This window comes from Pteropus alecto, unplaced genomic scaffold (assembly GCF_000325575.1).
Source record: "Pteropus alecto unplaced genomic scaffold, ASM32557v1 scaffold25, whole genome shotgun sequence".
Lineage (NCBI taxonomy): Eukaryota > Metazoa > Chordata > Mammalia > Chiroptera > Pteropodidae > Pteropus > Pteropus alecto.
The window spans coordinates 17,038,020-17,047,622 of NW_006441955.1; the positions used below are offsets into that span (position 1 = coordinate 17,038,020).

General features: G+C 39.5%; 1 long non-coding RNA gene across 2 annotated transcripts in view; it reads left to right on the forward strand.

The window, feature by feature from the left end:
- Window positions 1-9,603, forward strand: part of LOC112485764 — a 57,855-nt gene that overhangs the window by 741 nt on the left and 47,511 nt on the right. For both annotated transcript variants that reach the window (XR_003048531.1, XR_003048532.1), the window contains exons 2-3: window positions 699-754; window positions 2,997-3,134. This is a non-coding gene — a long non-coding RNA (uncharacterized LOC112485764). The remainder of the gene's footprint in view (window positions 1-698; window positions 755-2,996; window positions 3,135-9,603) is intronic.

Sequence of the window (9,603 nt, forward strand, 5' to 3'; positions counted from 1 at the left end):
CCCATTATAAACAGCATGGCATTGACCATAGCTGTATCTGTCTTCCTGTGAACTTCCAAGGCATTCTTTAGGGTAGAGACCAAGAAATGGAATTGCTGGGAGGGAATGTGAATTTAAAAAAATTTATCAGCTATTCCAAATTGTCCTCCAAAAAGGCCTTTCCAATTTATTTCTTCACCAACAGTGTGCAAGAATACACCACTTGCTATTCCTCAGGAAAACCTGCTGTTATCAATCTTTTTACATTTTGTGCCAATCTTATGTGTGAAAAATGAGGTCTTGTTATTATTTTAGTTTGTTTTCCCTTGATTATTAGCAAGGCTGTGCATCTTTACAGATTGGCTATTTGTTTTTTTTCTGCAAATTACTCCTCATAGCTTCATTTATTTTTATTTGGGGCTGTTTGTCATTGCCTTGTTGATTTATAAGACTTCTTTACATATTCCACATGTTCGTGATTTGTTATGTATGCAGCACATATTTCCTCCCAGTCTATAGTTTCGTTTACTTTCAGTCTATAGGATCGTCTGCCTAAAGTCTGAGGTAATAAAATTTATCTTTCTTGCTTTTGCATTTTGTATGTTGTGTACTCTGCTGTATTTTATTTTATACTTTTATGGTTTTGCTTTCATGTTTGGCTCTTTAAAACATCTGAAACATATTAAACATATGCAGAAGTTCCTTTCTTCTTACTCTAGATGCAGAACATGCTGAAGAGAATGTCATTATACAGCTGAACCCAAACAGAAGAAAGGTAAGTAGAAGTGGCCATCATCCCATGTGGGTATATGCTGGAAGATGCTGGTAGTTTCCAAGAGAGTATTTCCTAAAGCATGCATCTAAAGCCCCAAATAACAGAAAATGAAACTCTTTAAAATTGTTTTTTCTTTTCAAGATACACTCTGAACAGAACGTTTTCCAGAGTACATTAGTACTCTGGAATACTAATAAGGTATTAATAATTATCACATGAGGAAAGGCTTTTGTGGTCACATATGATTGAAAGAGGCCTGGCTAAACAATTTCAAATAGGTTTCTTTGGGGACAGCTCAATTAGTGAACATTTATATTGATCAGAGGCTGCAAGTTGTCTTCAGATGGACATTTACAGTGTGCTGTAAAATCCAAGGGATCATTCAATTCAGAGCTAACGTTCTCAACTTTCTCTGTATTTTGGAATAGCCAGGGGAGCATTATATAAACATGGGTGAATCTGATTCTCTCAGCCCCAGAAATTAGATTTAATTGGTCCAGGATGTGACTTGGGCATGAGGATTTTTTTAAAGCTCCCTTGATGATTCTAATGTGCAGCCCAGGTGGAGAACCACTGATTAGTCCAATGGCTTCATTTAGTAGTCATGGAAACAAACATCTAAAGGGTGGTGAAGCATCATGAGCTAGTTTGGGGAATAGCTGGGGCCAGACACAGATGTTTAGAACCCTAGGACTGGCCTCTATCTTTACACTGTGCTGTCAACACATCGTTAGGTCTTCAATTTTCTTATCTATAAAAGGGCATAATAATACTCCTTCACTTCAGAATTAGTCTTAGAATTGCATGAGCTAATGCATATTATCTCATTTCAAAGTGTTTTGTAAACGTACATTATACAAATGAGAATATAACAGTGCCCAAAACAATGCCCTGTTTATAAAAGGAGTTCAGAAGGTGTTCATTAATAGTAATTGATGGTGGGAATAAAAAGCAGCTGCTCTTACAGAACAGTTTCTTTGCAAACACACCTGGAATCCCTCATATCCCAGGCCAGTTGTCAACATTACCTCCCTCAGGGAATTGTTGATTAAAGTTACCATATTTCCAGCCCCAGGCAGTCAGAACATAAATTTCGTATAATTACCATTCACATGAATATGCATGAACATTTTTATAATTTTGCATGCTATGTTAAATAGTCTCTAACTTAATAAAGTAGTATACCCCGCGGTGGTCGTGCTAAGGATATCCTTTACCTTGGGCCCTCCTCTGTGATGGAGGACAATCGTTAGAGCCCAAAGATATTGGCTAAATGGAGGGAGGTAGAAGAAGTTGTGGGGAAAGGAGGAGGCATTGGGTGCCCAAAATGGAGCCTAACTTTTGCTACAGCAAAGGAGTTGAGGGAATACTGTGGCTTGCCTAGAGCATAACGGAACTGTCAAACTTTCCTGATAAGGCTTTGGAAACATTTATGGTTCTGCGGGAATCTGGAAAATCAGCCGGCAAAAGCCATGTGCCTGGGAGACCAGCTCATTTTTTTGGCACAGAAGGAAATTAGAGAATTTTGACAGGTGGGTTCTGACAGGAAGGACCCTCCATGACTTCCACTGGTCACCACAGACTTTTCCTTTAGCTGTAGATCCTCACTAACAACTCCAGACAATCATTTGTAAATAATTCAAAATATTTACGTGGTTGGTACTGGGGGCGCAACAGTGAACAAACAGATCTCATTCTTGTAGTCGTAGAGAATATAGTTGCATAGAAGACATGAACAAAAACCAAGTTAACAGAAAAATGAAATAATCTAATTTTGCATTGTTATAAAGGAAAAGTTTGAAAGAGATTGATGGACAGGAGCAGCTGCTTTAGTGAGGATGGTCAGGAGTGGAGACCTGACAAGTGAGAGGGGAACATTTCAAGAGGAGGGAATAAATGTGTGAAGGACATGGGGGGCAGGTAAACTTGGCATAATCAGAAAAGTGGAGGAAGACCAGCGTGGCTGGAAGGCAGAGTGAAGAAGACGTGGCAGATGAGCAGATATGGGTGGGGACTAGATCATACTAGGCAAGGATAGGTGTGACGTTTATATTACACAGCAATGTTCAGCTACTTGGGTGATGGGCAAGGGTAATCTTCAAAATAATCAACACCTTGCAGGGGTGGGCTTGGTTTTATGGAGCCTGAAGCTTATATAATTTGGGGGTCCTTCTTTAAGAAAATAAATTCAAAAATCTCTTTCATTTTCTGGTAATTTTAATCATTTTCTGTTGATGACAAGGAGCAGGAAATACAACGGACTGAGTGCCTGAGGTGTGAAGAAAATGTCATTGGAACTGAGAGGCCAGAGTGTGGGGTGGCTTATCCATGTGGATGCTCCAGCCACAAATAATGATGCCACAAGTTAGGTGGAGAAGAAGTAAGTGAGGATTTTATTTGCTTATTTGTTTACTTGTTTTTAAATTTAAATCGGAGAGCTCTCCATTGTGTAAAAAACGGCTATAGCTCTCATTTTCTTAGTTGTCAGGTGTGCTGTATGGGATCTGGAAAGGAAAGTGTACATAGCTTCTGCACATCCGGTCTTGATTTGAGGCATCCAGAATTGTTGATTAGGGGGAGCTTGGGGCTCATGGGTGGTTCTAAGATAAAGACTGGTGAATTAAAGTCATAGAGGTGGGAAGCAAAGTCACAGAGTGAATGAGATAACCGTGGGAGACTGTGAGGATTAGTAAGAAGCGAAGTAGATGGAGGACCAAAACTTAAGCAAACAACATTTAAAGAGAGAAAAGAAAAAGAGGAGCCTCTAAAAAGGAATAACCAGGATGCAAAAGGAGAATCTGGATAGAGTGGAGTCATAGGAGCTAGGCGGGAGTGGTGAACAGTGTCAAAATTCAGAAACCTCAAATAAAATAATATTTAAAAAGCGTTCATTAGATTTAATAACAGAGAAGACATGATGAGCTGTGCAACAATAGATTCTGTGAAGTGGTCACTAAGGTGACCAACTGTTTCCTGTTGTCTTAGACGGAGGTGGTTCCCAGGATGTGGGACACACAGCGCTAAAACCAGGAGAGTTCTGGGCAAACCAGGATGAGCTGACCACCCTAGATAACTTTGCATTAATTAGTATGCTTTTGGTTGCAAGTTACAGAAAGTCCCAAATCAACAGGTTTAAACTATAGGGAACTAGGGTTGGTTAATCCAGAAATTTAACGACCTCATATTTCTTCTGACTTCCTATTCATCCATCCTCACCTGGATACCTCTCTCTCTCTCTCCTTTATTTTTAGAGTAGTTTGCGGAAATTTGAGTGGAAAGTACAGAGTTCTCATACAGCTCCTTCCCCAGCACATGTAGAGCCTCCCCCACTATCGACTTTCCCAACAAGAGAGGTGCGTGTGTTATAGTTAATGAACCTACACTGACACATTGTTTACATTAAGATTAGCTCTTGATGTACATTCTATAGGTTTTGGCAAATGTATAATGACACGTATCCACCATACATACAGAATACAGAATAGTTTCCCTCCCCATAAATTCCTGTGTTGTACCTATCCATCCTTGCCTCTCCTCTAAATTCTGGCAACTACTTATCTTTTTATCCCCATGGTTTTGTCCTTTCCAGAATGTCAAACGATTGGAATTAAGGTATGTAGACTTTTCAGATAGGTGTCTCTTTTTTAAGAGCAAGAAAAACATGACTAGATACCTTTAGCAATCCTCTGCTCTCATGTCACTGGACAGAACCAAATCACATGCTGCTCCTAAACAGCCCCTCAGGTTTGGCTATGATGAGATGGTGAACTGGCCTCCCTCATATCTCTATAAGTAATGCCTGTGAAGACAGCCCTTAGAATGTTTGTTTTTCCTTTATTTTAAAGACATTTGAAATAATATGCTCTTGATTCAGCTTATGCTGCCATCTCTCTAAAGATAAGTAACTTCGCGCAGCTAGTTTTATTATTGTAACTGAGCAGGTGAACTTGAATGCAGCACTCAGGTGACTCATGAGGCAATGGGAAACCAGCCATTGGCTGATGCCTGGCTGTGATTCTACATGCTGGTCCTGAGGTCTATATTGGTAGTCTGTGGTGCTTGTCTACTCCTGGGCCACACCATTCTGAATACTGAAAGATAAGTATTAATAAAAAGCTAACTAGAAGGTGTATCTATTCCAAGTGCTTTATACCAAGATGTATATATAATTACTTTTTCACCTGTCTTTATTTAAGTTTCTGCTAAAATGTAACCTCCGTCTCTTCCCTGACCATGCTATCTAAAATAGTACCCTCTGTGACTTTTTTTGAACCTTCCTTCTGCTTCGTCGTTTAAGGCACTTCTTTCCATATGACATAATGTTATACTGTTGTATTTGTTATCCATCTACCCTCTGGACTGAGGGAAGGGACTGTGTTTTGTTAACTGCTAATTCCCAAGAACCTAGAGCAGTGTTTTACACATAGTAGGTATTCAACAAATATGTGTTGAGAGGGAAATGGGACCACCAAGGCTGACTTAAACTAATCAAAATTTTCCTTCTGAGTCATTCAAGGAAAGGATTAAATGCCAGAATAAAATGCAAACCTTATTTTCCAGGAGGACAGGAGAATGACTGTTGAGTGGAAAATCATCTTTGTGAGTCACGATGAGGTGGTTGCCTATGTTTGGAGCTTCCTGGCTTTAAATAGCCTGTGGCCCTCCATATTAATGGGGGTTAAAATAACTCTTGGCACTAAGGGAACCATGTCCTTCATGGTCCAACCCATGCAAACTCTTTTTCCAAGCGCCCGGCCCATGAGGTTGCCATTTAATAATTTTTGTCTCATCTAATTTGAGGTCTTTTCCAGTCTGTCACAAGGCTAGAGAGAAGGAAGAAAGGCTGTGACTCAGATATATCTTATGTGCCCTGTAGTTTCTTGCAAAAACAATAAATAGATTTTTCTACTTGGGTTTCCTGTGCTAACTCACCCATTCAAATGGAAGAGTATGTTGAGTTATTAGCATCATTATCGACAGCAAAAATAATAATAATTGTTCCTTGAACTGATTTACCACAATACACTTTTCAAAGAGATCCCATCTCTATTCTCTCACTTGTGGATTGTAATGGTTGGTAAGGTAACCAGCTAATCAGGGTAGGTTGCTTTTTTCTTTCCACTTAAAGATGAAGAAACTGAGATGCTCCTTCCCTTCCTCTATAAAAGTGTTCACACAGTTCGTAAGTGACAGAGCTTGGATTTGAACCCAAGTTCTGACACCACGTCCAATGTTTCTACAATAACTATACTGACAATCTCTCCTTGTCTGCCCCATGCTGAACAATGAAATTATGTATTTTGAGTTTGGATTGATTTTGGCAAACATTTAGTAAGCATTTGTCAAGTCTGTACTTCAACCCTAAGGAAGGAGGTCCTTAAATATTTATCCCTAAATAGGTCACCCATTTAAGAAGTTTTTCTTAAGCACTTACTGTATACTAAGAGCTGTGCAAGGCTCTGCAGACAACACAAATAGTGGAAGACATTTTGACAAAGGATGCTTTTGACTTCTCTTCTCACCTTTGAGCTGCCTCGGTGCTCCATTTTAACCTCATTTTATCTGCTTAAACATGTAGGATAAATATGTAGGACGGTGGTAAAGGTATAATGAATGAAATAAGTTTCAGGACTGTGATCCCCTAGGAACTTCCCTGTTTATAGCCATTCTATTGCCTCGGAAGAAGGGATTGCCTTCTGGCATTTCTAAGACGCTCCCTCCCTGCCCACGCCACCACCCACCATGTAATGTCCTCAGCTTGTTTAGTGTCCCAGATCCTGTTTGCTGATACAATACACATTGATTTTTTTAAAATGGCCCCATTACCTACATAGAAATGTAATTTAGAGTGTTAATGTGGGAGGAAATTATGAGGTATAATCAAATTGGAAAAGAAAGGATACATGGCAAGTGTACTTGCCTGGCACTGTACATAAGATTGAAAAAATACCAGTTGTTCGCATCAAAGTATAAGGAGCTGCTGGAGATTTGGGAGAAAGCTAAAGTCTTCCTCAAACTACCCTGTAGCTCTCTAAATAAAGCCCCATGCCTTCTGCTACATAATGAAATTGAGATGCCAGAAATTCATTTGCATAATGTAGCAAAAGAAATGAAATTCTTAGGGAGACAAGGATCCTAGAGTGGATCTGTTACACTTGACTCATTCACTCCCCAACAACAGCTATCAAGAGGTCTCAGAAGACACTTCTTTCCGCAGGACATTGAGATGAAATGTCTGCTTCTGAAAGTATGGCAAACTAGATGCCCGGATAAAATACTTTTAGAAATTAAGTGCAAGCATGAGCTGGGAAGAAAGTAGAGAATGCAGAGTCCAAAACCAAAGTGAATAATAAGAAACAAACTATTAATACACACAAAATGGATTTATTTCAATACCATTATTCTGAAAGAAACTAGGGACAAGAGAGTACATACTGCATGATTTAATTTCTATAAAACTCTAAAAACTGCAAATGAATGTATAAAGATAGCAAGTAGTCCTGTGGTGAAAGGGATCATGATAGTGATGCAGGACAGGGCACATTTCCCCCAGCGCAGGGGAGACCAAGCCCTGTACTGAGAGAAGAGGAGGATCCTTTGGTAGAGAGCGTAGAAAGAATTCAGCACACACGCCAAAGTTGGAGTCCAAAGTAAAGTTTATTAGAAAAAGGATAACATTCCACAGACAGTGTGGTCTCTCAGAGGCAGAGAGTGAGAGGAACAGTGAGAGGAACAGAGAGAGAGAGTAAAGGCACTGAGAGGGACTCTGAGCGGTCAGGGAATTCCATTTACACGTCATTCTTTAGTTCCCATTTCCTTTGATGTGGACATACTGTGAGGAAAGGGAAGGGTATGTATTGTAGCATGAAAAGGTAAGAATATGTAGAGTGAAAGGCCTGCTGGCAGTTCCCATCCTTTAATCCTTAGGTTCCCCATGGTTTTAGCCTTAGGGAATGACTCTTGGTTCCTGTTTCCCCTTCACAGGTGTGGGGAAGGGGCTGTTAGCAATCCCAGCAGAAATCTTCCTTTGTTCTGAAGGAATCCTCCTGGCCTGGTTGCAGGGCTGATCAGCATATTGTGGTCTCTGAATGCAGCTTGATTAATATTTTAATTCTCTTGCCTCCTCCCTGCATTATTAGTACAGTTATAGAAAGTGGTTACCTAGGTTTGAGGGTAAATGGAGGGATGTGGTGCAGAGACGGGAGAAAATGTTTGGGGTGATGGAAATATTCATTATCTTGACTATAGGGATGGTTTCATGAGGGTATGCTAATAAAATTGATCAAATATATACAGTTTATGGTATATTAATTATATAGCAATAAGGTGGTAAAAACAAACATACAAACAAACTATATAAATAACGAAAAACAAAGTGATATCAGGAGCCCAAACTTACACTTTAGGCGTGAAGCGATTTTTATCCTGAGGGCATACACCAAACTGGTGGTCTTGAATTTCCCTTTCACAACCTCATAGGGTGAGGCGAAAAGGAGAATAAATCCAAACTGGTGAGTATACTAGGAAAGGCCTTGTACAAAGCTGGGACTTCAAAGTTCTACACCTGTAATGTCAGGGCATCCATAAAATAAACCCACCTCTCACCCCCTACACACTCAGGAGATGATGAGTTTTTATAATTATCTTTAGTTATTTTGTCTTGATAGCAAACACTAGATTTCTGGATCAAAGATCGAAACAGTAACAGTGCTGGTTCTCCGAGCTTTATTTTCCCTCTTGGGTACCCTGACAATGGTGGATATTCACCCTGCATGTACAGAGTGAATCTGTCCTACAGGAGGGGAACTCCGAAATTATGAATCTCAGAGTTTATATAGGAACTGCTGCACAGTGGTCACCCTCCCCTTTGCAGGGAGAGAGAGAGAAAGAGAGAAAAGAGAGGAGAGGAGAGGAGAGGGGAAGAGAGGAGAGGGGAGGGGAGGAGAGGAGAGGAGATTTGCTCTCCGATATAAGACAAATCCCCTCTGGAAAGAGAAGGGGAAGGTCTCTGAAATGTAGAGAAATAACTCCAGAAGAGAAAACTTGCAGATCTCTCAGGATTATAAACTATCTTTAATTAGTATTTGTTATTTCACTCATACTTTGCCAGGATTTTTTGCTCATGTACAAACATGAAAATATTCACCTGTTTTCCCAGGAGCCAGATGGGAAAACTGCTTATTTTGACTTTAGATGCTTATTGGGTTTTTTTGGGGGTGGGTGGTGGGTGGTGGTATACCCACTTGAGCATTTGTAAGCAAAATATGGCCTCATTTAGACTGAACTTCCATTACCTGGAGAGAATAGTAAATTAAATTAGAGATTTAATTGATGAATTTACAGCTGATTAGGTATAGCTTGAGACAGAACTATAAAATAAATCTAAAGAAATCAACCAGTATGCAGCAAGGAGAGACAAAGATGAAAAATAAAAACAAAGTTAATAGCTATGGAAAAGAGAGATCAAAGACCTGTCATGAGTCCAGTTGGAGTCCCAAAATGAGAAGAGAGAGATAATGGAGGAGAGGCAATTTTTGAAGAATAATGGCTCCAGAATTGATGAAAGCCTCTAATTCTCAAATTTCAAAAGACAAATGAATTTCAAGCAGGTTAAGAGATATACACTTCTAAGTACACCATAATGTGTATTAAAAGCAGCAAGCAAGAAAGACATATTATACTCAAAAGAACACCTAGACTAGACCAAGAAGTCAACTGATTTTTAAAAATTGAGATATAATTTATGTACTGTGAAATGCACTCTTTTAAAGTGTACAATTCAGTGATTTTTAGGTGTCTTCACAAGGTTCTACAACCATCACTACTACCTAGCACCAGAACATTTCCAT